Source organism: Rhagoletis pomonella, unplaced genomic scaffold (genome assembly GCF_013731165.1).
Source record: "Rhagoletis pomonella isolate Grant_MI unplaced genomic scaffold, Rhpom_1.0 Rhpom_scaffold_00002, whole genome shotgun sequence".
Taxonomy (NCBI): domain Eukaryota; kingdom Metazoa; phylum Arthropoda; class Insecta; order Diptera; family Tephritidae; genus Rhagoletis; species Rhagoletis pomonella.
In genome coordinates this window covers 34,469,217-34,492,813 of record NW_023458556.1, presented here as the reverse complement: position 1 = coordinate 34,492,813, position 23,597 = coordinate 34,469,217, and the positions used below count along the sequence as shown (strand labels likewise).

At 34.5% G+C, this 23,597-nt stretch overlaps 1 protein-coding gene across 1 annotated transcript in view; it reads left to right on the top strand.

Annotated features, from left to right (window-relative positions):
• LOC118733513 overlaps positions 1–23,597 on the top strand; it is a 165,344-nt gene that overhangs the window by 52,159 nt on the left and 89,588 nt on the right. The window lies entirely within an intron of this gene.

Sequence of the window (23,597 nt, the reverse complement as noted above, 5' to 3'; positions counted from 1 at the left end):
ATTTTATGTATTAAAAAAAAACATAGGAATACTTATGCATCTCAACTTGGCATGAAAAATTTAACTTCAATGACTGGAGATGGCTCTAAGGTATGGTAGTGGAAAAATGATCCATAGAGACTACTTTTTATGGTCATACTCCTCTCAAGCGGGCCAAAAATCCTAGAAATAGTGTTTTTCATCTTCTGGTTCACTACATTTTTTTTGTGCCTGTGAAATTAGTATACCAATGTTCTCGTATTTTTGAACTGAAAATATTCAAGAACTGTTCTCTGTTATTTGGTAATCTGAGGCATTTTGGAAGAACTTAGGCAAAGAAATTTTACCGAAAAAACTAACCAGATAAAGTTAGCAAATAAGGTACAACACACCTAAAAAATTTCCCATGGAAGCAAAATTAAAAAAATGTTGCACGAAGACGTTCATACCCCATACCCTAAGCAAAGGAATATTTTTTTGAAATCTGCACTGCTATTTGATTTCACTGCTACAATTCATTAAGCAAATCTTCGTTGAGCGCAAACCACGACAGCCGCCTAGCTTAAAGTCAAGTTCAATTACTACAATGTTGCCGCCAACTCGATATTATTTGCTATGTGCCACACTAAAAGGTACATATCTGACCATCATGAGTGCGCACGCGCGGCTGTTTACTCACAATCAACTGGTTGAGTCGAAGTGCAAGCAGGAACCAGCTACTAATAGCATATGCACGCATACATGCAAACCTGCAATGCAATCAAGCGTGCATCAATGCATACAACTCTCCTAAAAGTCAGCGAAGGTAGCAGTCAATGCCACAGCAATCGACCCGATCTACGCTAAATGCACTAGATGCTGCGAAGTAGCAACGAAGGAGGCCAACAGTTAGAATCGATGGTAAATTTATGTGGGGCTCGTGCTAAGGCACTTAATATTGGCTGTTTAACAAGTTCGCAACAACTGCAGTGTGCATACATATGTAGTTACATCCATACATACATATGTATGTACATGCAAACAACCGCCTGCGCGCCAACATTAAGATGCATTGATGAGCAGTTGCCCAGCTGCGCAAGCACTTAAAAAGGCCATCCACACATTTAAAAAGCATAGCTATTGAAGCAAGGAAGTGGGCGGCATGCAAAGGCAGGCGAGAAGTGGTCGCTACTACGCAGGCTACTGGTATTGCAGCAACATTTTAGCGCAGCACATGCGCTCGACGCTGACAATGGGTGATATTTATGATGCTGTCAAGTAAACTCGCTGCTTCTATGTTCTTGTTTTTGTTTTTTTTTTGCTTTTGTTACTGCACTATCACTTGCTGCCAATTGCTTTTATGTCTTTTTGCTGTTTTAATGCTTCATAATATTAGCGCTGTTCGTTACTTGTTGCTAGACTCTCATTGTTATGACGGTTCAAGACGCCAAATGATGTTGTCGCCGTTAGAATGGCACACAGCACGCCACACTGTGCATAGTAAGAGGAAGAAGACGCGGGAGGTGGAGAATCTTTAAATGCGGACATAAAACCGGCTATACCATTTGTATAGCGCGCTCTTCGCTACATGGAACGACTAGAAAATATTATTTAATTGTACTCATAAAGCCAAGTTTTCAATTACCTTTCTTAGAATATTAAATCAAAAGACTTTGGGCACGAACTTGTATTTTACACTTTAGCAATTGACTTTGAACACGCGAAGAAATCGACATAGTAACATTCAATAATGAAAAAGTACGGGGTGATAGTGGCTTGTGACTGAAAAAAAAAATAGTTATTTTAACCAAAATATATTGTAATTACAAGAAAGAAGAGTATTTGTGCGATACAAAGACCTAAACCCTATAAAACCAGGTCGAGTTAACGAAAAGTGCCTCAGCTTCAAGGATTCTTGTCTTATGGGGAGACAAAGGGAGACCTCTGTCCTTTATATGAAAATACAAAGCACAGCTTAAGTGGCAAAATCAAAGTTGAAATGTAAGGCGTTACTCTGGATAAGAATATGAAACATAAAGGAAACATTACTCAGAGTAAAGATAAGGATTATATAGCTCAAAGGTGGGAGGAAGAGTTTTCTGACAAAACCGTTCTCGTCGCTGCTCATTTTGTTCAGCCGGTTACTGTAGTTTCCTCCAGGTTGGAGTTTTTACTTTTATGGCGGTTTCAAAAAAAAAAACCCATACAATTGAGGCGTGTTCATTTTCAGTGACATCCAAGCTTCAATTAAAGCTCTGAGCTCCGTCACTTTAAATTTAACTGAACTGTCGCCTATCTTTGTCAAATGGACATATAGAGAACTGTATTGCAGATGGGCTTGCCAGAGGCACGAGCAAACTTAATCTTTTAGGAAAATAACGCACTTTTGTAACTTCCAGATGCTCTTTAAAAAACTTTTTAATGTACAAGCAGATTAAATATGAATGCAAGGTACGACCTATATTATCTCTGTGAATACCGGGCTTGGCCTTAAGTTTATTCTCTAAGGAGTAAAGATATATCTCTTACCATTGATGGTTTTACGTGCCCTTGCCCAATAGGCTTCGTCATATTTTCTGGGACCGTCTTGCACTGTGTAGAACCGCTGTTCGACTTCCGTACACGCCATTTTTTCACAACCTTACATATACTTTTGCTAAGTGTTTGGCCGCTCTTCTCCTTGTGGTGTGCGTCTTGATGTTATTACTGAAATAGAGGCACGTAAAGTTTTACGCCGCCTACACAAATGGAGCTTATGAAAAGCTTTTTCATGACAGAAATACACTTGGAGGTTTTCCATTGCCTGCTGAGGGTCGACCCTCTTCTTCTTCTCTGTAACCGCCTAAGCGATTTGCGCCAAATTGCCTAGGGTCGTCCGCTTTTTCTAATTTATATAGTGACCGGACTAGGTATCGAACTCAGGTTCTGCGGAGTGGTAGTATGCACATTTAGCCATAAGCTCTGGATCGCAGAAAAACTGTAAAGAATTAATTCGAAAAAATTTAATATACAATTTGGATGGTAATTATGTATTTATTAAAATCTTCCTTTCATCAGAAATAATTTACGCAATCGCCGGCAGATTTTAAATATCTTTTACGATCATTTTGCGACACATTTAATTGCTTTATTGCAGATGCTTGTCAAATATTTCCAGGAAGCAACTACAAGTTTGCGTACAATTCTTTTCATGCGTACATGAATAAATATATACTTTCATATGTATGTATGTCTAAGTTCGTGGTACAATTTTATTGTCGCAAGATTAAGACTCAAATAAAAATTTATTACCATAATCACATTGCTCGTTTTTAAGTATTTGCTTGGTTACGTATGTATTTAGCTGCTTCACCACGCCAGCACGTATACATATTTCTGCGTAATGGGTTCAATTGTGAGGTAAAAATAAAGAAAAAGAACAAACTTTTTTCAGAAGACAAACTACAAAATAAAAATGCTCATGCCCCAGTCAGTGACTTGTAAGGGCAGCCGTGATTTTATGGGGTTTTTCTTTACTCATTCTCAAGAGAGTCCTGGTTTTATGTGGACCTTAGCTATTGCAGATCTGTCTGGTAATCCTATATAATGCAGTACTGCTCTATCAGTGATTGGCTTTCAAGTGATAAATATTGTTGCTTTTTATTTCCATAAGCGGAGTGGCCATGTTTGCTGCGCGAGCCACATTTATTGCAGAACTGAGCCTCGCTAGTTAATCCCCGTTCTAGTTCCCGTATATATCCCTACGCCTTGGGACAAATGCGGTAGTGAGAATATATATCGGGAAGAGGCATTTTAGTAAATTTTGACTTTACTTATAAATTTTAACAAACGTTTTGAGTGTGTGGTTTTGTGGTCCATTCAATTTTAGTATAATAAAGTGCAAGTTTAAAGAAGCGGCCGAACCCATTCCATATTTTATTCTTGTACCCAAGGCTGAAACCAAGCAATGAGCGGCAGTGAGCGGCTTAAAATTAAAACATACTAAATGCTATTGAAGTGGCCACACAATGAGCGCCATTTCTAGATCCCTATCTTGTTCGTTCTAATTGCATTTATGTTATTCTGGTTTCCTTTATTTAATTTTTATCTTTAAACTCTATCGATAGTAACATCCATCAAAATATCGATAACAAAACCAATAAAAATGTTGGTAACTAATTAGTTAAAAAATTCAATGACAATATCGATAGAAAAATAATAACAAAATCGATAAAAATGTCGATAACAAAATTGATAACGAATTCGATAAAATATCGATAACAAAATGATAAAAATATCGATAACAATTCCGATAACAATATCGATAGAAAATCTATAACCAAATTGATAAAAATATCTATAACAATATCAGTAAAAATTATCGATAAAAATTTCTGTAGCAAAATCGATAAAAATATCCATTATTATATCGATAAGTTCCGAGAATCCTGAAAATCTCTAAAATTTCGAAACAGTTATCAGACTGAGTACCTGTGTCTCTATCTATACCCTTTTCTCTAAAATTACCTTTATTTTAATCTTTCCTCCTCTATCTTCATCTTTACTTTTATCGGTATCCCCATCCTCATCTTTTTCTTTATATTTATCCTTGTTTTTACTTTTTTTATGTTTATCATTTTCTTCATCTACATATTCCCCTTCACCTTTACCCCTATATTACCATTTCCGTGTGCAATTTCCGTTGAATTTGCCAATTTAGTCCCAACCAACCAACCGCCGCTAAAGAAGTTTCACTTCAAAAACTCTATTTTGAATAAGCTAATAGGAAATGATCCTACAACTCCCGTAACACATTTCCCTAACTTTTGTTCAAAATGGTGTTATCGGTGCAAGTTCTAACACATTTTCTTTCAAATTTCTACATATCATTACGGTACCTTGCCACATTTGGCGTCAACTCATACAACCCATAAAATACGCACAGCGGCCACAGCTACGTAAAAGACCATCTATTGATTGCAGCTACTTTTAATGGCGCGTTGTCCATTTTCGCCTCTGGCTTATTTGACACTTTGTTATTTGTTAGTTCTTATTTTTATTTGCGTCGTCAGCACATGCTCACTCTATGTAAGTTTACTATGAGCATGCGCGAATGACAAGTTGTCGCAGTTGATCATGTGCAAGTATGAGCTGTGTCTACATTGGCGGCTAGCACAAGAAAACAAAAGAAAAAAAAAAACAAATACACTTAAACACAAATCACCACTCTTCGTGCAAATCCTACTGATGAAATTTTGCTCGCGCGCAGTGACAAAATGACAAAATGATTTATCCTCAACTTACTGCGACCACATAATAACTTGTTTACAGCAGAGAAACTACGCATTAAACGCACATAAAAAGCTGTGCGTCTGGTGTAAGAATATACCTAAGAGTATGGATAAATATTCAGCACTCAAGTAAAGTTTTTTTTTATAGGTTTTCAGAGTTTTTTTTGCGTATCTTTTGAAGCTTGTCGTTGCTGTCGAAGCAATCAATCGCTGAGATTTACTGTTGTCGTTTGTCACCAATAATTTTTTCTCTAATTTTAATTTAGCGTTTGTACTTTTTTGTATCTTAACTAGCTTGTTGCCACTTCTTGGTTTTTAAGCATGTGACTGATTTTTAATTACAGTTTTAATTGATACTGATGTTTTAACAGCAAAGGCAAATAATGTCTCTAACGATCGGTTAGTTAGTTAATTGAAGGTATTGTACAAACTATGGCTAAAATGGCGACAATTGTAATTGACTATTCTTTAGAAGGAGCAACAAATTAAGAACATTTTTCAGCCTGGTTCGGGAAGCATCTATGTAATAAATGTCGTTTCATTATTCATGAAAACTTAAAATCATTTCTTACTACTGGTTCAGAGTATGGAACAGAAAATATGGTTGTTAATATTAGGAATATTTTTGATATTTAAGACATTTTTAGTTTACGATGCAAGAATGCGGTAAAACAATTCATGATTGGCAAGGAAGATAAAACTAGTAAATGCAAGTAGAGAATTTCCTCTTCGGTCAGGTCCAATCCCTTGGGCACTAACTTAAGTAAATTAAGTAGGTTTACGTCATACAGTTCTATAAGACAAACCAAGGAAAGCCTCGCCTAGAAGCATCATTCTTGTTCTACAGTGGGCAGCAGAAATGAGTACATTGTGATTTTTTTTATTTTTTCATAAAAATATGGTTTATGCTTTAACCAAAACCGTATAAATTAAACTTTATACTGAGCTTAGAAAAATTTAGCATAGTTTCCTTGAAATTTTAAGCTTTTTAATCCAGCAAATAAGATATAAAAAATCATTTATTTATTTTATAAAATTTATTGTACTAAAATTTAATGGGCTGTGAAACTACATACTCAAAAAAAATCACTTTAAAGAGCTCAACATTTTAATGAAAAAATACTTACAATTGGCCAATTGGCTAATAAAATTTGCATGAGTACCGGTTGAGTAAAATTTTTTAATGTTTGTATTAATTTTTTTAGTGCAAAGTGCAGACAAAGTAGCAATTTTGAAGAAACTCGATCCTCCTGTTCCAGTTAATGAATGTTACACAATAAATACTAGTTGAAAACAATTCTAAGGTTCTCCCAAAACGAAAAAAATTAAAAAATTTATTGAAATTTTATAAATAGTTTTCAAACAAAATAATTTTTTTTTTTTTTTTTGGTTTTTATAAAAATAATAGGTATGCAGTTTTATAGATCATAAAATGTAGTATAATAAGGTTCAAGTTGCAAGTGACTAAGAATTCGCATTTGTTTTTAATAATATAACAAACGCTTTTATTTCCCATTTAGCATGCAGTTGCGCTCGAAACTGCACTTTATTATACTAAAATTTAATTAACTGTAAAACCCAACATACCCAACATTCTAGAAACTCAATTTTCGATTTTCTTCACAGTTGCTCTGCGCTTTGCACTAAAATATTTAATACAAACAAACAAAAATTTTAAAATCGGGCTCAACTGGTATCTTGCAAACTTTATTAGCTTTAATTAAAAAAAATGTATCAAATTAAGTGAAAATTGAAAGCTCCAGTGAATTGTGAGCACTAAATTCCAGTTTTGAACCACTGTGCGGCGGCGATTTCTTACTTTGTGCGCGACACACCACACATTTTAAGAAAGCTTGGTCCAACACATAAGAACATAGACAAAATAACAATATAAAATATTAATTATAAATTTCCTTTACTTCGGGGATTTTTTAGATTTGCTTTGGATTTTTTAAATTCTTTCTGAACATTTATGGATCATTTATAGATATCATTTTTTGTGGCTTTTCGTGTTTCGTTTGGCACATTTCGGTATTCCACAGAAATTTTCAGATCCAACGGTATCTAACTTTGCTTTTTTTTTGCTCTAAAAATAGGCGAACTTTGCTGGCCTTATATTTTTTTCCTTAGAAAATAAAAATCAACATGTTTTTGCTTCTTTTACTGATACCATTATTAGGTGCAGTTAAGGAAACATTTTGTTATTAAGGTAGGGTCTCTGCATTCCATTAATCTATTTACTTGCATACATATGTACTTCCTTGACAACTCAATTTTACCGCAAAATTTCAACAAAATTGTCTAGTAGTTATGTGCTTTAATAACCCACATTTATAACACTTTTTTCATTTGACCATATCCCTTTGTACGCTCTATCCCTACATGTATCGCAATTTATGTGCGCAAATTAGCAAACTATCTGTGCCTTAACGCATAATGATCTAAACACGGAAAGGTAGAAATCTCCTAAAAGCAGGAAAATAAAAATTAAAAAGCGCTTGCGACAAGCCTGCAGCTGTGCAAGGCAATCAGTGGCCGGCTAAACCCTATACAGCGAGGCCAAACCATAAGAAGCTGCCTACTGTGCACAAATCGGCTTATGCTGCATATAAATTTGCCACACAGAAAAAAGGGAATAAAGCACAAGCGACCACACTTAAAAGAAATGAGCAACACCAGCCAGAAGCAAAGAGCCATCAACATCATCACAGTCAGCATGAGCAGCAGCTATTTATGTACATCAACAGCAGCATCAACCACTCAAGCATCAAGCGAGCAACAGATGCGAGCGCACGTGTGCATTGTGCTTGATATGGCAAACCTTAAATAAATAAATAAATATATGCAGAAAAAGAAAGAAAAAAGGGTTGAAAATGCAATCGCTTGCGTTGAAGATGCAAGTTTTTTTTATGGATGCCAAAATAAAAGATACAAAATTACAATAACTAAGATGAAATAAAATAAAAGATGCGGCAAAGTTGCAGCAATCGTCGTAGTGTGCTAGCTTTTTCGACACGCCAACAGCTTGTGCACGGCGGATTCGCATTTAAGCGTAAAATGTGAACGGCCACAGCGTGGTTGGCAAGTCATCTTCGTGGAAGGTTGTGATGTATGCCAGCAGCGTAAGATGTGTTCTTTCTTATGCAAGTTCGTTAGTGTAAGAGCCTCTTAATGCTCTCGCTTGGTTTGGCTAGCACTGGGTTGGCTTGTCAGGCAAAATGAAAGCTCAGCTGGTTAGACAAGCTATCGGGGAAAATAAGAAGTCATGCGAGAAATGTGCAGCATAAGTATATACATATTTACATACATATGTATATATGTATCTGAAGGTAATATATACTTATGTATGTATGTATCATGATTGCATAAAAGAACACAATAACCGCCCAACAATGTTTAAAGTAGCTGTAAGCATAGTACCCTCGCTGCTGATTCTGTAACTGATTTGTTGCCAACATCAACAAGTTCTTGTGCTTTCAAAAGCGAATAATTTTGTTGCTTGAACTTGTTCTTGGCCTTAAAATTTAACTCTCGCTGCTGGTAAGGGTAACTGATAGTGGAGTGCCTTCAATCGGGTTGCACCAATGATTGCATTGTTTTGATATGGCAAGCGAATTTTCGTGATACTTAAGACGATAATATTTTTACGTAACTCTTTTAGCTTATTTTCGATGATTTTATGACGCTTCAAAAAAGTTTTAAATCCCAAGTTTCTATATATACATAAATACTAAGCGAAACAATGATGGATGTTTAGCGTTCATCCTACACCACAATTTTCAGTATCGTATAATCGGAGGAGATACCTCACCAGAATGTCTGGCATACGTATTCGGTTAGGTGACGTAGAACTCAAAATATTCAGCATATATTCATACATTTATACGTATGTATGTATGTGTATACTTTTACGCGTCAATATATAACTCTGTTTTACATACATATTGAAGGTTCAAATCAAGGCACATTGAACAGGTATTATCAGTAGAGCAGCTGATTTGATTTTTTTTTTTTATTGTTTGGTCTCGAAAATGTCAATTATTTTTAATTTCTTCTTACAAAAATTCACAATTGCTAAAATCTATTTGCATGTGAAACCCTTTTCCACTCAAAACGAGCGATTGAATTGCAGCTTCCAACTGAGCAGCACAAACGCTGATTTCTGAGCCTTGCAAAATATGAATCAATGCTTCGAGAAGAAAATAAATTTACTAAGAAAGACAGTTGCAACAATTTTTATTTTTTCCAATTTTTTTTTATTAGTTTTTGTTTGTATGTCACATGGCACTTTTTGATTTAGAAGAAAAATCAAAACAGTTTTTGACAAACAAGCAACAAAAAAATAGACGCAAATGTTGTTTTTGCTTTAATGCTCTAAACCTGCATGATAGGTCTTGGTTCGCGAGCAACACTCTTTGTCATTCCATTAAATATTCGTCGATTTTCTTACACCAACATATGTCCATATCGGCGAACGTTTCAACAGTTATGGGATTCAGGTGCCAATTAGGAACGTAAAAACGGAGTACGCATGTTGATGCCAAAACGACGAGAGTAAAATAATACTCATCATACATGCCGTGGTGGTCTTGGAAAGTGTTATCACTACTAAAAACCGAGAAACACACAAACAATTATGACTCCTATCGGGAAGGAAACCCTCCTATCCGCATCAACATCAGTTAATTCTATGAACGCTCAGATAACTCGCAGCGTTAATCGCAACGGCTACTGTGAAAGAAACAGAAAGACAGGGAATCAAACGAAGCGGACTTTTGTGAGGTCAAACTTCGAGGCCATAAAGAGTTAACAGGACAATTCTGAAAACTTTCTTTCAATTCTCCATAGTCTTTCGACAGACAAAAGTCTTTTGTTAGACAATTAACAATTCTTGCAACTATCTTGAAAGCTATTTTCGGCATTTCGAAATATCTGCTAACTAGGATATCTTAGCGTTATCTGCTTGCCCTTTAGCGATCAGTTTTCAAAAGATTAAACGAAATTAAAAACATATTTTTTTTCTTTTTAAAACCATACAAATGACAAATCAAATTTGCTTTTAGCAATAAGTATTCTAAAAATGAAATAAGAATTTATTTTTTTTTTCTAAAACACAAAAAATACAAATTAAAATACAAAAAATATATATAAAAAAAAAATTCATTAATTAAAAAATAAAAAATTGATAAAACAAATTTCTAAAAATTAAATGATTTAAAAAAATATGTTTTATTTTGAAATCACAGAATCTAGAAGTTATAAGAAAATTTAAATAAAAAGAAAAAATATTTGCCCAATAATATAATTTAAGAATTTAGAGTAAAATCAATCAAAATATAAAAATAAATAGAAATAAGTAAAAAAAATATTTTTAAAACAATAAAATCTAAAAATTACAAAGAAATTTAACAAAAAACAACAACACATTTAAAATAACAAAAAATACGTTTCTAGAAGTTCAATAAATTAAAAAAAACACATTATTTTGAAAACAACAAAATCAAAAACTTAAAAGGAAAACAATCAAAACAGTTCCTAAAAATTTTGTAAAATTAAAAAAAAAAAATTCAAAATATAGTTTAAAAATTCGGAGTAAATTAGATTAAAAATAGAAAAAATAAATAAAATTAGTTCCTAAAACTTAATAAAAATAAACAAAAAAAAATTTTTTTAAAGAGTAAGATCTAAAAGAGGAACAATTTAAAAAAGAAGAAAAACATGCCTTTCTAAAAATTAAATAAATTAAAAAACAACTTTTTCTTTTGAAAACAGTAAATCTAAAAAATTAAAGCAAAATAACATTAAAAAATAAAAATAAATAAATTTAAAAAAAGAAAATTCAGTTTTTCAACTAAAATCCTTTCCGTCTAGTGCTCTACATCCTCTGCCTCTACTATCTTAACGACTTCCCGCCATTTTTCCACCAATCAGCTTGTATACATGCATACAAACATCTCTCTAGAACTTGCTTTGGCTTGTGTCCATACATGTTTATACATAAGTGTGATTTTCCAATGCAGACAGGACTAGTCGGCAACAAAAATCATAGCCAAACCGGACTTTGTACTTTGGCCTTTTATGAATACTAAACTACAGATTCTGGTTGTATGCATTTTATATGGCAATCAGTTGACGAACTTTTAAATGTATTTTGCCCCTTTTTTCACTTCAATTATTCCTTTTTGGCACTTTTTTTCCTCACTACACTCGCAACCATTTATTTGCAATTTGCGCGCAATTTTCCTGCAGCATCTGATTTTTGTTTTCATATTCCACACCAAAACTGTGCAGACTAGTTACTCCAGCTGTTGTTTGTTGTCTGCTATTTTGCTGCTTGCTGGCTGCGATTTGTTGTTGTGTTGCTTTAGTGTATTGGTGTGCTGCTCGGTGTTTTTTTCTTGACTTGTTTGCTGACAAGTTGTTGTGGCACGTTCGCCGCGCGTGCACACGATTTGTGATTCGCCACAGAAGAGGCAACAGCAACATATTTATCACGGTGTAACTAAATACAAAACAGAAAAAAAAAATATTCTAGTCCTTATTTAGTTCTGTGGCTGCATACTGGTTGATTGCTAACAATTGCAAGTTTGTTTTTTTCGCTGCTCGTAATTGTTGTTCTACGTTGGCAATTCGCGCCTTTTCCTAGTTTACACGCTAGTTTTGTGATGCTTTTGCGCGGGAAAAGAGAAAAGCGTACGCTGGTTGTTTGCTAGAAATTTGTAACATGTTGCGTTGATGTTGAACAGCAAATTCGTGATACTACAGCTGTGACAAGAGGAGCAGTTTTCTGTGAATATTTATGCAGCAAGAAATAATTTTGCACAAAAGCAGTCGCCAATGGGTGGCCTAAGAAAGCAAAACGCAATTTAGCTTTGATTGCTACATTAGTAGCTTTATAAAAATACATTTTTTTCAACAAATCAGTGAAACGATTATGAGTAGAATAAGAATGTTATTTAAATACACCCGAAGCATAAACATATTTGTACATAAAGTAGAGCACAATTTCAATATTGAGTTGACGTTTTAAAAATTACAATTATTTTATGAATATAAAATGTTTCACGCATAAAGGTAAGCGGTTGAGCTCAAGGCTATATCGCTAATACAAAAATTTAATTTGAACAAAACATTTCAAGTTCGCGCCTTAAGTCTTTTGTTCAGTTCGATTGAAAGGCCACTGTAGTCGTGTAACTTAAAACCTTGGAATCAAAAACACAAAAATCGCATTGAACTTAACCTAGGCAGAATTTAACAGCTGTGAAAATGTTCTATTTCACGAGTGCAAAGCAAAAACTACACAACTATGGTAATTCGTTTTAGTAAGTAATGTTTTTGAAATAAATGTACGTAAGCGAACACGAAGTAGTTTTATTCCCATTACACATAATTGAGCCGCATTTCAACTTTTTACTGAAGTTATATAAAAAGCTATGGATACCAGATTTCATGGAATCCTCACGTTGGGCATAATTCTTTCAAAGCTTTGGCGGCAATGTAAAGAGATCTTTGGAAAATGTGAGTCACCAAGTGGTTATGCATCAGCAGTATGTTTGAGTGCAAACTCTCAATCAATAACATGGAAAATCAGCCATGTGCTGTTCGGGAGCCTTCTCGAAATCGACTGGCGTTTTTTTGAGTGCTCTGCTATATCACTTTCATCACTTTGTACCTTTATAGTACCTGCAGGCTTTAACACATTTTTGTTGGCATGAAGAGTGGGGGCAGAGATCTAGACACCAGTGTCCTTTCATTGCCCTAGAAGAAAACGCCATCATAACCTTTTCTTAGGAGATCTTACAATGGTAAGTTCCCTTCAAGTTAGCCTAATACCAGCAATTAGTCCAGACCTATGGACTGCTTTATGCTTTACCGGTGGCTTGAAAATTGACACTGAAACAGGGTCTGGAGTATAAACCAAAGATCAAAGGTGACAATCTTCACTTCAAATTAGGGGACCTCGCGATGGAAAATAGGTGTAGAGGTAGAGGTTTACTTGTCTGTTTTGACAGCCAACTTGCACACACCGTCTGCACGCTAATCACTTCGAGACTATTTTGGAAAAAAAAATAGCTAATTGGGTTTACCCGGAGCGCCAGATCACTCGGGAGTACTTAGTAATGAGACAAATGACCATTGACGAGATTAGGCTCAGACGGCGTAATTCTGGGTTTCAACCAGTTATAGCACTCAGTCACCGTCAAAAATTTAGAGAATTGTTTGCCCAGCAATGAATGAGAGGCTCCAAGAGGCTGCTGGCGGGCAATGGTCATTTTGCTTTCATTGAAATAGGACTGCAGAACACTTGTAGGACTGTTTTTCGGGCATTCTCCTTCACACAAATGCGTGACTTTGATTTAATTTAATTAAATCAAAAATAATTATTTCGACCTAAAAAAACTTGTGTATGCTGATGATGAGTCCTTCACCTTCAACGCCCAATATACCATCAGCTTTAATAACAAAATCTAAACGGAATTTGGTGGAAATGTTCTTAATTCTAGATTTTCTATTTTGGAAAAATGTATATTGCTTAGGCTAAAGGAACCAACACACAATTTCATAGAACGTCCCTCGACATCTGATCATCCCCAAAACAGAACTTACGTTTCAATCAATCGGATGGGAATGGGAACAGAGAGGAGTAACCTGATTTCAATGCTATTTAAAAAAATTTTTATTCACGAGAAATAATTAAATCAAGGTTGAACCACTTTTTATTGACCATGTGACCCAGAGACAGGCCAAAGTTTTTCTAGTGCCCTTGTGTACCAACTACGATGGCATTATTTGAAGCCAGGAAAATTCCTATAAACATATTTGAGGAATATATCATTCCCCTCGATATAAAAGCATTTTCGAAAGCCCTTCCACGCAAAAAACGTCAAACCAAGTAAGGCGATTACATTTTTGATCTTGAAAATTACTTTTTATTTAACTTTTCGGGTGTTCCCCTCTATCTATCAAATAAAAATCAGTTATATCAAGTTAAGTTTTTCATCTTAATTGGTGCTGTAAACGCCCAAGTAACAAAAAAAATTGCCTAATATCATTGTAGTGTACTACAAAATTGCACAATTTTCTAAAAATTCTGAACAAAATCGAAATTTTTTATGAAACTGTGTTGATTTTTTAAATTTTTGTATGAAGTTTGAAATTAAATTTATACGGTTTTGTAGTACTTCTCAACATATGGGCAAGAGCGATTTTACCTTAGGCATAACCACTAATTTGTGTCAGTATGTCGCGGCACCAAAAAACCAATGAGTTTTAAAGAAACGAGCGATGGGTAGAAATTTTGTAAATACATAAATATGAAAACAAAGATATGCATAAGAAAATTCCACAATAATTGCTCACTCATTTCGAAAATGTGTAATAAATAATTACGATTAAAAAAATGCCATAAGCAATCATAAGCGCGTTAGCGTCATAACGCACACATAAAAAATAGCATATGAAATATTAAAAAAAAACACATGTACACTTTACATACTGTCAGCGATTATAGGCATTAGTAGTTAGCTATTTCTAGAACGTCTTCTTCTTCCAACTATGTTTAAATGTAAACATACACAGCAGTCAGGTGTGGCTGCACATGTAAATATATTGTTATTGTTTGATATCAGTTATTAGAGTTGTTGTTGTTGTTAATGGCATTTATTAGTACTGCGTGCTATCCAACAGAGACGTCTATGGAATTTTAATAATTTTTCGTATTTTATTTTGTTTAGTTTTCGTACCAAAATTATTTATTACAAATTTCTTGCTATGTTTTCCGTTACATACAAGCGATACACGTACGCAAAAAATTAATTAGTATTTGTGCATTTAGGGGTTTTGGGAAAGAAATTAATTATATAAGCAAACTTTAAATAGGTTAAAGTTTTTTTTATACTATTAATGATACGCTTCTTTTAATACAAAAATTGATATTTCGTATCTTACAACTAATCTTCTACCTTTAAAGTGTAACCCATTTTATTTACTATTCAATAACTAATTAATTAATGTCGTCTTCCTTGGAGATTCTGAGTTACAAAACCGTCAACCTCCAAAAGAATGTCTTAGCAGACGTAGGTTGAATATTTAATATTTTTTAATCCATTTTTTACGAAAAATATTCCACACCTACCACCGCCTAAAGCCAATCAAACATCGAAGCGATACATTCAACAGAATCTGTCACCACACTCTGCTATTTGTCTGCTATTCACTGAAGCAGCATTGCACTGGTTGCTGTCTCTGCTAACAAAACCCAACACTGTAACATCTTCAACTGTGAGCACAGGCCTGTAGAGATTGCGGATGTTGATTATCTAAACACGACACGATAACTACTACATAGTATGAAAGGCACGTATGTATGTACGTGGATGTGTGTGCGCATAAGCAGTCAAGTCGATTGCTGTATTCTACAACCGCCTCTATCTTTCGCTGCTCACCCATGCCTGCGAGGCCAATCTGTGTTTTGCTATTTGCCAGCTTGATTAGCAGCAACATCTTCATTTGATTTGCTGGATATATACATGCATACATACATATGTACATACGTTAATATCGGTGCTTATCTCTGTGTTATTGTTGATGTTGTTATTGTTCTAATGTTGAATGTTGAGTATCGTTGTGCTAACGAACAATGTACAAAAACAAAAGAAAACAATCCATTAGTTAAGAATAAATATAAAAACTTCAAATATTGTAGAAAAATCATTGTGAATTTGCAAAAAAAAAAAGCCATGGCCACCACGTTCATAATTAAAATCAATTGTCATAAATATTTTTCTGCTACATTTGCGGGTGTGGTATTGTCACCAAGCACGAGTTCACCTTAAAAGCGTAAAATGTTGCTATGGGATTGAAAAAGTGAGGTGCAGTTACACAAGCTTCATTTTACATATTAAAATATCTTAGTGTGTTTGTCTCTTTCTCCTTCGATAGACTATTTAAATTATAGATCATTCATGAGAAAGCTATCAAAAACTTGATGTTCCGAACAATTCAACCATAGCGAGAAATTTGTAAGATTAGAAGCATTGAAAAGACAAAGGAAAAAGAGAGTTTTTTTAATTTCAAATGCAAAATTGTCTATTGACATGGACCTCAAACAATGCCTTGACACCGCATTTTCCTAGCTCCTGGAGTTAGTCGACATTTATACGAAAGAATTATCAAGATCAATGCTGTTACCTATTATAGGTATGTACATATATATGTAGAATGAATGTTGTTTAAGGTGGGTCAAAATCAAAATTAGGTTTGGATTAGGTTGCCACTCGCCATGAAAATTAGACCATATTTCTTAAGGGAGATTAAGTCCTTTTGATTCCACATTGCAATGGATCTAAGTACTGTTATATTTAATCTGTTTACTAAATATTACATTGGAAAGAAATGCGTATTAAAGAATTTACAACAGCGCTCTTCACCTGTTAGAATGCTATCGGGGCATGATGGGGGTTTTCACCAAGCATTGTGCACGGGATCTGCGGAGCTCTATGCTCTTTACCTATTGAAGCTCTGATTGCAACGCCTTCACTTGGCGCAATTGATTTAGAAATATGCTGTTATTGCAGCATTATGACTCAGAAAGGCAGGTTCTGGGACTCATAGTGGACCCGGATGAAAGTTTTAGAGACGAAGGCGTCCAAACCAACACCTGCAAGAACTGAATACTGCATACCAGTATTTGGCAAAATACCTTCGTTGACAGGAGACACCAGGCCTAACCACATCTTCATGCGTAAGCAACACAAAGTCTCTCACCGGTTCCGAAGATATCTACACGAGATGGCTCAGCATTATAGGATGCAAATCATACGGCTGCCTAAATACCAAAATTTTGAGGGTAACGCAAAAGCTGACGAATTTGCGAGGTATGGCACGACTAATAGCAGGTCATTGCGGAGAGAGTGAAAATTAACGTAAGAGCGTTAGTAAAGTTCATTATCGTTAATTTTTTAGAATCGAATGTTTTCTATAATTAATAAATAAATTAATTAATTAATTAAATTAATTGATTAATTAATTAATTGTAATCTTAACTCAAATTTGAGCTTTACTTACCTACTAAAATTTGTTGGGCTACAAAAGTGCAAATTATTAAAAGAATTCTGAAAAAAGAGGGAAATTTTTATGAAAATTCGATGCATTTTTTTTTTAGTTTGTTGTACTTTGATAGGAAAACAATGAAACGTAAATAAAATTAAAGTACCCCAGAAAAAAAGCGAAGCATGGTCCCTATTAAAGTGCATGTGAATGTATGTAGCAAAGTAGATTTTAACTGATTCTCTATGAAGTTTTTCTCATTTTTTTATTGGTAATTGTTCTATGCAGTTATGGGATCATACGATCAGCTTACCACCCATTTTTCATTCAGCTCATAGTGTGCTCACTTGTCGAGGGTTTATGAAAGAGAACGTGTGAATAATGGTCGAGATTAAGTATAGAAACTACATACTTAGAAGCACCATTAGTACTGACATGATACTCGCTACTTCAAGTGTGACTATTCTTCCTACTTCGGCCGAGTGCAAAGTAGAATTAATACTGCAAGAAAGTAAGTAATATTTTTATGAATAAATCTCCAAGTTTATGAAAGCAGCTGAAACTATAAAAAGCTTATTTTTTAGTTCCGTTTCACACGCTTCGGTTTTTCAGCACAAAGTGTATGTGCAGCTAATTATTGCAACTTTTCCACAAGCCTGAATCCAGGTACATGGATAAGTACAGTTTTTGATGGCAAACCAGCTGCCTATACCTCTCTATTTTTCTTTTTTTTGGAATCGTGCGTTTTTTTGCAAGCTTTTCGGGACATTACGGATGTTTTTCGGAGGCATCTAGGATTTTTCGTGGTTCATAACAAAACGCAAAATATACTGGTAATTTTCAGCTAAAAAAATAATGGCATAAAAACGAAAAGCGGTCACCCCTCGGCAGGCAACGGGAGCGTACTTCTGCCATGAAAAGTCTCCTCATAAAATCCATTAGCCGTTCGGAGGCGGAGTAAAACTGTATGTTCATCCATAACAACATCAAGACTCGCACCACAAATTGGAGGAGAAGCTCGGCCACACACTTAGCAAAAGTATAAGCGCTAAAATATTTTTGTTATTAAATTAAAAAGCAAATTTTAACCGGCATTTCTTAATCAAAATCAGGGGCCTTAATGGTTATAATCATTAAAATAAAAATTAAAATAAAAATTTAGACGTTAAAATCGAGTTTCTATTTTTTCGTTAAAATCAAACCAAATAAATAAATAAATAAAATTATTTTATGATTTTTTAATTTTTATTTTTTTTCCGATAAATTTTTAATCGGTTTTTATTTAAGTTAATTTTTTCGGTCATTTTGTAGCAGTTATTTCCAGATTAATTCTCTGGATGAAAAACGCGGCTAAAAATTATCGAAAAAAATAAAAATCACAAAATAACGATCAAATTTGACGGAACAAGTAAAAATCCAAATTTAACGATTATTCTTTATTGTAAAAATAAAAAGAAAAACTAACATTTTACAAAGATCTAAAAACAGAAATCGTGTTACTTAACGGCTGTTTTCGGCCCATGACAAAAATGTTACATAAATGTTAAAGGCTTCCAAAAGTTTTTGCTTTTTATTGGTGCGATCTTTGGTTCAAGGAGTTTTTTGTTGCAAAATTATAAGGCCACTATTGAATCAAATAGAATAGAGAATAGAATAGAATAGAGCTTTTAAAGCTAATGAAAACCTAACACTTATGCCCCGTTTACATTATGCCCATATCACGTCAGTCCAGTAAGCCAGTCCAACGCTGGACCACGGCTAAATTATTCCAACTATTCTGAACCTCGTCAAATTAAATATCCTTATTCAAAGCTGTTTAAGTATACAAATTTCTAAAGCCGGATTTTCTCTTCTTTGAGAACCAATCGTCCGCCACTTTTTAAATTTTTACATTGTTTATTTTAGGCTAATGTGAGCAGAAATTTTTGCCACAAAATCATATCCACCGACTTGAGATATTGTTGTATATTATTCCACACAACTTTACCTGCCATATCAAAAACTACACTTTGAGCATAAATTCTGCTTTAATTTGTATCCTTTACTGAGAAATACTAAACAAGACCTTTAAAATTCAGAACACATACTTTTTCATATAAATACACACAAACAAACACAGCCAAGAAACATAAATTAAGCAAGCTGAATTTTTCGCGCGTTTTTTGCGCATCATACGCTTCAAGGAAAAAAATGCAAAAATAAGCGTAAACAAAAACAATAGCCAACTGGCTGATTGCCCATCAATATCACCATTGCCAATATCACAGAAATAAATGATAAAAATAAAATAGAAATGGAGAGGCATAACTTTAGTTGGCAGACGCGCGCCGCAGGGCATAAAAATACAAAATAAGTTAAAGAGCAAAATAATAGCAGCGAAATAGAGGCAAGCAACAGAGAATAAAACAAAACTAAGAAACCAAACCAATCAAAGTCCAAGCTAGTCCCATTGCTGGGTAGGGCGCAAAAGGCGTCTAGCTGGTAGTGAAGAGTGAGGATTTTAGTACTTCTCCTGCGCCAAAGTAAACTGAAAGATGGGCTAGCGACCCTTTTTCTATGGCTATATGAGGCTGACAATATAAATGGCACTAGTAATAGCGCTATCACAGCTCATACAATTGCACTTTAAAGGCGCTTTTAGTACACACAAATGCGCGGCAATTAAAGTACAAGCAATTTTATGCCCAAACGAGTGCTGGCCGAAAGGCGAACAGATTTCTATAACTGCATGCATACATACAAATGTGAAAGCATTAGCTTACATATTCCTTCTACCAATGCATCGAGTAAAATTACAAGGGACTTAAAAGCCTTAACACACATACTGCTTATAGCTATATAAGAGCTCATAAATATGTACTATGTGCTAACTATTTTACTATGTTCTTCCTCGAAATACGAGTACCCACTACGTGCTCGAACAACTAAGCAAGAATAAGAAGAAGCATTCAAAGTAGGCAACAACAACAAAAAGAAAAAACTCGTTTACCAATGCTGATTGTCTCCGACTGCGAGTGGCAGGTAAACAATAAGAAAGAGTTAAAAGGCGAACAAATAAGAAACGCAAAATAAGAAAGAAAAAACGCAAACCAAACAGCCGCCATTTTGTTTTGCAACCGGCTGCAGCTACACTGCCTGTTTGTTATTTTGCGCTTGCGCTTGGCTTTATTCTACACCCAAGCTCATACAGCTGTGTGCCTGTATTAAAGTATCAAAGTAGTTGTTGTTTACTTTGTCTTAATTTTGTGTTTGCAGCTGAGTTGAGATTTCTGGTTTGTGTTTTACTATTTTTCTTGAGATGCGCGCGTGCTCTTGAGTCTGCGCATGCGCGCCAAGTAGCGACTGCGCCGTTGGTTGTACGTTACTTTTCAAGTTTGAAGCTAAAAGAAGTTCGAATCAAGTTAGTTGGAAATAAATTGTACTAGAAATTACAAATTTAAAACTTAAAAATAAAAGCAAAATAAAATTTTTAAATTTTTTCTTGTCTTCAGTAAGATTTAAAAAATTGTAAAAGATTTAAATCCGCAAAAAATATCTACACTCCTTATGCTTTGCGCCTCCACTCCTCAACTACACTCACTTCTTGTGTATCTCATTTTTCCTCGAAATCCCACTTTAGCTGTCCGCCTGCTATACTTTAAATCGATTTCTTATCTCCGACAGACTATAGTACGTGACTTGAAAAAATATTGCTGACGCCAACGTTATTTTTAACTTTCGCGTATAGTTTTTAGTCCCTTTTTACCTATCGCCAGTTTTAAGTACTCCATAATCCGGTTTTGCTGGCAGCCCAACGCCATGCAAGACATACTCGTATTTCTTATTAAAGTTTTACCTGCTTTGGCGAAGTTTTCGAAAAACATTAGCTTTTAGTTTTATTTTTCTCAAAAATTTCCCTTCAAATAGTATAGTATGAAATAAAATAAAAATCCCTTACTCAATGCGACATAATTTTTTGAGCCGTTTTCTCTTAGGAAGCCTTAGTAGAGTTGTGTTGGTGCGTCCACTTAGCGGCTTGTAAACGAAAGACTAAAGCAGCGTGCCTGTTTTGGGGGTAATACACTAAACCGTTGCATACTTATAGGCGTGCTAAGCCAGAAATTACGTTTTTCGAAGTGTGCGATGTAAAGTAACAGTAAAATTAACATTCTCTGCTAGCAGCTACCACTAAAAACTGAAAAATAAACAGCCACCAGCAGCAGAGAATGTGAATGTAATTTGAAATTTTTGCTGATTCTGTAGCTGCTTACCTTCAATACTGCTTGTAAATCTCTATATGAAGCTATGAAACAGAATTCCCACCGAGTTCAAATAACTTTTACATCTTGTTTTTTTTTTACAAAAAAAAACAAATAGGCGGCGGTTTTCAAAAAGGTGAGCTGATTAATGTTCGCCATATTTTTTGTGAAAAAATCAAAACTATAACTTCAAAATTAATTTTTGCTTGAACTTTTAAGTGTCGCTATTTTACGAAGATTATGGTGTATTAACCATTTTTGTTAAGCAATCGGTAGATCTTTAAGTCAATATTTTTCTCTGCTGATTCGTTTAGTTAGCTTGATGTCAAAGCAAATATAACAAAATTCAAATGTGCTGGAGGCAAGCCTAAACAATCAGACTATTATGCTAAATGGCAGGATCAATTCAACACACTTTTTGCTAAAGTAAAGATTCTATTGAGGGGGGTTGGGTACTAGCAGCACTAAGTAACTAATTTCCATCAAATCAGCAAGCCTACGTCATTTTAACCTGAGCCTGCACAATCCCGGACAATAGCTGAGAATGTGAAAAACCGTGATTTCTTACTACTACAGACAAGAGGGATAGACACTGACAACTGACAAACTAATACCGAAAACAGCGTTTCCAGTCATTTAAAAAAAAAATCAACTCCCAAGAAAATAACTGTTTCCTTAAAAAAAAAAAAACTGTAACCTTCGCAAACGAAGAGTTTTTGAACAAGCCCCGTCCTTTAAGACTTAAACAATTTTTTCACACTCTTAATTATTATGAAAGACTTTAATAATAAAAGTCTCAACATAAAAGTCATTAAAGACTTAAAAATATTTATATCGCTGATAATTATTATGAAAATGCTTTTATTATTTAAGTCTTAAAATAATAGTTATCGATGACTTAAAAAATTATTCTCACACATAATTACTATCAAAAGACTTTTATAAATCTTACGAAAATTTTGATGACTTTTTTAAAACTCTACCATGAAGTAATTATTATTCTGGGTCTCTGCCCAACATACATACTAAACAAGAATTCAATTGCAGTACTTATTTTTCGTAAATTGATTTGCAACATTTTTATACAACTGATTCCATATCTGAAATTTAAGTACTACAGTCTTAAGCATTTTTAAGAGCGCCCGGTGTTAATGAATAAAATGTATTTAAAAAAAAGTGGTTTTTTTCAGCATAGTTTGTGACATTTAGCTCGATGTTTAGACAATTTTTGACCTTTTCAAATAATAGGATTTCTCTAGAGTAACTCCCCATACAAATAATGTTGCCACTCAAACTTTATTTCAAAGTTAAACAGTAAGTTTATGATTTTTTATGTGAAAATTACGTGATTAACGGGAAAGTGTAACTCACGCACAATCAAACCACTGAAAATTTCACGGAGGTTTCATGAGTAACTCTCAAAATCGTTCACGTTCACGCGTGAAAAAGCGTGCCACGTTGTGTAACGTAGAAACTCACGATTTTTGCCCATCGCTAATTGCGACTGCCCGGGTAAACTTTATTGTAGAAGGACAATCCTCAAATCAATGCCGTGTTTATCCAAAGCTCAGAAAACGTCCACATCTTTCACACTTCACGATGTCTGGAACTCTATATTTCATTCACGGTTACGAAAGGGCGTAAAAACTCCTTTGAAGTGGTCAGACGGCTGCGCTTATGCCCGAGTGGGTGGCAATCGCAGGATCACCAGCGTGGACAGCTTTCTCATGTCCAAATATTCATGCAGAATGTGATGTATCTGCTCAGCTGAGATTCCTCATAAGTCCATGAATGGCGGCCGGAACGTTTAGCGTTGCTTGTGATTGTATGATCAAAACGGAGGGTAGTAAAACACTTCTTGGCCATTAAAACTTAAGGTTTTATATCTCCACAGTATTTATTAAGTAACTTCGTGATTTCGGGCTGAATCTTCTATCCAAAAACAGTAATTTTCTTTACATGGTAAACGATCTGGAAAGACAACTAATACATATGCACAGCAAGCTCATGTTCCCAATGCCAAATCTTACTGACTTTAAGGGCCAATTTTTCTCTGCCAGCCAGCTTGAGCGTTTAAACTAAG